This window comes from Pseudoliparis swirei, chromosome 16 (genome assembly GCF_029220125.1).
Source record: "Pseudoliparis swirei isolate HS2019 ecotype Mariana Trench chromosome 16, NWPU_hadal_v1, whole genome shotgun sequence".
Classification (NCBI taxonomy): Eukaryota; Metazoa; Chordata; class Actinopteri; order Perciformes; family Liparidae; genus Pseudoliparis; species Pseudoliparis swirei.
The window spans coordinates 14,715,677-14,721,676 of NC_079403.1; positions in this window are offsets into that span (position 1 = coordinate 14,715,677).

Below are 6,000 nucleotides of genomic sequence, written 5' to 3' on the forward strand. Positions count from 1 at the left end.
TGCGGAAGGTAATGTTTTGATCGCCGTGCATTTATTTTCACTGTGTCCATCTTTATTGCTTGTTAGCTTAACTTAATCTCACATTATGAACTGGTCATGGCAGTGCGGAAATGCGTTACCGTTTTTTGGGGTCATTTTCAGCAGATCCTGTGAGCAGCTGATAACAATGTATACTTTACGATAAACAGCCACATTATTAGCTTAAAAAGAGAGTCTTGTACATAACTGAGAGAGTTAGAGAGCTTGGTCTGGCCTCTCGGAGCCTATGAAGAAATGGTTTTGATCTTACCACAGGCTAAACACTGCCAACAGGACTTGACATTGCAGAACAATTTCCCAATTACCTTTTGACATGCATATTGACACAAACGCACACAACTGTAATTTTCCCTCTGAATTTGTTAGCTTGAGGGGTTCACTTTCATGCCAGTGGATTGTCAGATGTGCTGCTCTCTCTCCCTCTGTGTCTCATACTAACTATCTCTCTCTCTCTCTCTTTCCCAGTATTCTTACATGTGAGTGTCCAGAAAAAGGATTCCCATGACAGCTGGGAAATGGAAAAGAACATTTTCAAAATGGAGGAGAACAAAAAGGATAAACCTGCATGAGGCTTTATTATGAAATGTATTTTCTGCCAATGTTTAAATCTAGTTGGAGTATGTGTTCAAGTTCTTGTGTGTGTTTACTTTTTTGAATGTGCTCATATATATATATTTTTTTAAGTGTGAGAAAGTTGTTTGTATTTTTCACTCATGGTTTTTGAAAGCTTTATGGATGCAAATGTGATCTGATGGTTTGCTTCCACAAACAAGATTCATCTAATACCATCGAACACTTGTCTGCCAAAAACCTCAACCTTTCCCTATACACTTTGCGAAGCTCACAAACATGTTGTCTCTCCATTGTCAATCTCAATGTTCTGGCCAAACTCAACATGCCAGTTGCCATAATCACTGGGATGTTTTCCTGCGTTTGAGATGTCCAGGCAGCAAAGAGAAGAGAGAGGACGATGGCCGTGTCATCATGAGCTTGTCATCGTGTTCGACTTGATTGGCACATGCTAGGCCAGATTACAGGAGCTGGTGTTGATGGAGGCTCACCGTCAGACTCCCAGCCGTCTGCTACTCAGGAACTCCCGAAAACTGGGTCAGACTTGGGCTAGGCTCTGCCCCGAGCCCCGTCACACCGGCGTTAGTCCCAATGCAAGTGCTCTGGAAGAGGAGGATCAAGCCTGAGGCCTCAAACGGAGGCCGAAGTCCAGTTTCTCCACAATCATATATACCGTTCTCATTTTAGAAAACAGAATCGTATATTATACGCAGATCAGATGATTGATGTCACCTTTGGTTAGAAGCAGTGATTGCTTTGTCCTTATTCAGTGCATAGGCAATGGCTTGAAACTGGCCATTAAGTGTGCACAGCTGTTTCTTATGGTTCTTCATACATTCCACAATTATTTCCAACAAGCTGCAGTTGGGTTTTCAATGAATGAAACAACTAACTGTCAGTGTGTTTATTCGTAGAATATTGTCTGTAATGTAAACCCTTCCCTTCACAATTAAGGCCAGACATTCCTGATTTTGTTTCCACTCCGACATTAGAAAATAGCACATTTGTGTATGATGGACGTGAAGCAAAACGACTTGACATTCATTTGCTTTGAACTCCCAATGTGTACTCCCAAGTACACGATCAGTCTGGTAACATGTTGAGCCCTCATGACAAACAGTTCATGACCAGCCAAAGTGTTTATCAAACACACATTCAAAAAATTAAAAAAATACTATTTTTGACACGAACAGGTGATAAACAAATGTACCAAATATGGGATAGAGGCGAGTTTGTGCGGTTGAGAAATCAAATGACTTAAAGTTCCCACTGTTCTCATTGGGAAACCACATTATTTATTGACTGTGGTGACAGCGGCTGGCCTTCGATGTTAGAGTCACATTCAGCCACTCGTAATTTAAAACAGCGTGGCTCCAGCGATGTGGCTTAAAAGTAAAAAAGTTATCTGACAATTTGTAGTAGTTTGATTGGAGAGCCTAATGTGGTATTTTCTTTAATACAAGGACACGTATCAAAATGCTCTGAAGCTCTTAGATGCAATCTGAAAAGAGATGAATCATTCTGCTAGCCCTCGTCGCGAAGAAGTCGCACAGCAGATACAAATGAGAACATGTAAATGGAGCCTATATGTGAATTCACCATGCCCCTCTTTATCTCCGTCCACGGCCCTGGTACACACTTTCAGAAGTGTGTAACCCAAATGAGCTCTGTCTTCTTTCAGTAGTCACCTAAATTAAAGCAGCCACAACTAAGGGCTGAACGCCAAAGCTTTGCAGTGGCAGCACCGTGTTTAACACAAGTTCCATTAAAAAGAGCCCATTACTACTACTGAAGGAAACGATGCCCGGGGCCTCTCTAAAGTGTTGCGAAAACCTCATTGATAATTAATTGTTGGTTACCCCCGGTATGCATCGCTCCCGCACTTTGCTTACCAATCAAACCTCCGCCCACCACCACTGCTGCCATTCGCTCTCTCTCCTCGGTGTTTATCAAGGAATCATACAGCTCTCTAATAGGTGCCAATTAGAACCAATGGGGGCTCTGGGGTTAATTATTCCCAACACATTATTTGATTGAGCATATTTAGAGCAGTACAGTGCAAGGGGAACATGGTGAGAGGGGTAGCAGTAGATAACGCCTCAGTCTGTGTTGATGTACACTTACAGACAGTGACAGACGTGCATGTATACACACACACACACCCCACACAAACATTTTCAAATCCATTTCATAAGCATATAAGAAGAACTTCCTTCCTTTTCCTGTAGCATGAAGTATTTACATTTTTTTCTTATAATGTGTCTAATACAGTGCTCTGTGCCTTCTGTAAAACAATATAAACATGGCGGAAGGGGTCTCCAGTTGCAACTCCCTTGATCCAAAACCGCTGCCAATTGATTTGATTTGCATCCTCATTCAAAGTCTGATCCCTCAAGGTAGCGTGAGAATACAGACGGCAGGATAAAAGAGGCGACTTGTTAATAATTTGCCCCGTTGAATCATCTCACTCACACACATAAGAAATGCCCCAAATGTATTAGATTGAACTGCTGCAGCAAACAAACAAAAACAACAATTCGTGAAAAATCGTTATGCAGGTTCTTTTCAAGTGCAATGCGGAGTGTATCGCCATCAATAATATAATGATATGTGAGGAGGGAGGAACAAATGTGGATTTAAGGGGCTCTCCTTAAACAGTAAACACTAGCAGGAATAGAAAGTATAGAGCGAGACAAAAAAAAAGATTTAAAAAAAGGAATATATACAAATGAGCTGTAGGTATCTGATTTATGCTGGGCAAATAGATAATAATCATTATGCCCAAATAGTGCCTCTGCTCAGTCACACAGCAAAGAAGCAAAGACATAAAAGTTAGTTGAGAATAAAGCGTTTGACAGGTTGCTAATGGATCGCTGTAGGCCCATCTGTTTCACTGCAAATAGAGAAATGGTGGGGTTTTGATTTGGGTGTTGAAACTGTTACCACTGTCACTGTAAACAATAATTGTCAAACATATTTACCTCGCAATCGCTTTAGCAGATGTTCCGCTTTTTGTTTCAAGCGGCTTTGTGTGTGTGTTGTATCTCCCCTTTGCAGACACACCACATGCCCCGCCACCACCGCCGCCACTGATGCACCCCCAACTAGAATATTGAGCAGGTATTTGCGAAAGGTGCTCCAGGGCACGAAAAGCGAGGGATTGGGTGGGGTGGGTCGGCGGCGAGGGGGGAGGAGAAGCGACAGGGGGAGGAGGGGAAAAGGGAGAGAGAAGGAGGGAGGAAGAGATTATCTGGGCCCTTCATCAGTGGTTCAGCCCCCCCCCCACCCCCACCTCCTCCTCCTGCTCTTGCCCATCATGGAGCCCTGGGGGCCCGTGGAGGCGGCCCCATGCCTTGCAGCCCTGCAACCTCTTTATCACTCTAATCTGTTAATTGTAGGCGCTCAATTGGCACATGGTGGCTTTTTATTAGAGCCTCCCGACATTAACTAGACAGAGAATGCAGAAAAGGCTGCTGTGGCCCTCGTCTTTTTCGGTTTCAGTCACCATTTAAAGCAGAAGTATACAAGACCTAGTATTTAGCAGGGCTCGAGGTGGTCTCACTGTCTTCACACTCAGACTTTTTAAATCGGATCTGTAATAAATAAAATAGACTTTTGAATAAGTGGCATCTGCGTCTAAAACAAAAACAACAGCAAATGGAACAATAGCCTTTCTCATAAACTGCAACAAACTATAAAAAACAAGAGTCACCATTGTACTTCTTTCTCTTTTTTCTTCGCCCACTCGGTGTCTTTCCCTCACAGTGGAGGCTCGGCTCCTTAAAAGGAGAATGAATGCCGAGATGACCCTTAACTGCAGGCGATGATCAGCGGATCTTATCTCAGGTGTTCAGCCCCCCCCCCCCCCTCCCCAGCGCTCCTCCTGCTGTCTTTTTGCAGCTTTTTACAGTGGGCTGATAACTCCCACCAGCCGTCATACAAGGAGACTCTAAGGGAGGACCGGTGGAAGGCCAGAGGTCTCCCTCCAGTCCCGTCCAGACTTGTCTGTGGCGGTTGCTCTTTTTGACCCCCCCATGCAATTCCTCTGCCTCTTCCTTTGTTTGTCAGACATGTGCGTTGTATCAATGAGACGACCAAGACGTCCACAGGTTTATTTTTTAAATAAAAGAGGTGGGGGATTTACTCAGGCTCTCCAGGTGACACAGACATGAATGCACTCATCACACACACACACACACACACACACACACACACACACACACACACACACACACACACACACACACACACACACACACACACACACACACACACACACACACATTCAATGCTTTCTGTGGCCCAAACAGCTTGTGTTTGTTGTCAAAAGACTGATTAGGAAAAAGGCCCCTCTCTGCTGGCGCTCACAAGCCCTCACAAAACGTCAACAGCAGCTAAATTCTGATAAATCAGCGTGTTTTTTCTCCGTGCAAACATTAATCACAATATCAGCATTAGACTAAAAAGCGCCCGTTAAATAGCTGTGACTAATTTACAGTATCGTCAAATGGAGTTTCACAAAAGAAGGCAGCACATATTTTAAATTCAAATTGATGAAATGTTTTATTTGTATTTCTTTTTTTACGTAGATTATGTGAAAGGAACCAAATGACTTGCAAAGAAGTTGCAATTCAAAAGGCGATTTGCATGTTTGTGACAGATCACGGCTCAGGAGTTCGTATTTTCCGGTTTCAAAGGTTTGCATGGCGTGCTTTCAAATGTTTGATGTCAAAGCAGCAAATGAGGGGGGGGGGGGGGCGTTATACTTTCAACAAAGTTTTGGCTCATGAATCCCACAGAGAAATGTAGGCCTGCAACTTGGTGACAGAACAATGGAGTGAGCGATTTATGGCTGGCTATTAACAACTCCTGCTTTCAGGCCTCTGTACTGCAAACAGGTGTTTTATGAGTCCGCCTGCTGTTTATTTCCAACAACTTTCAGAGTTTCCATTTTGACTCCCGACCAAGGGTTCAACACATTTAAACAGGTCATAGATGACAGCTCAGAATCACATGGTCTGGTTTCATATATGAGAGAAGAAACACTGGTCCCTTTGCACTTGAACGATGAATATTTTCTTTGTCATGGAGGATCACTGACTGAGCCTCTGTTGGGTCACAAGAATTAGTGCTGCAAACTGCAGCTGCATTAAAACTGCCATGAAGGGCCCACACGGCATGACACTGCTTCAATTGCAAGAATTTGTCTTTTTATTTAACCTTTATTTAACCAGGCACGTCCTTAGAAACAACTTCTTTTTTCCAATGGCCGTCTGGTAAAAAGAAAAGCATCTTGAGAAAAGAAAAAAAAAATCAGAAGATAACAAAAACTGCAGCACACATCCAAATATTTCCAAACACACCAAGGTCTAACATACAATCACAACAAGC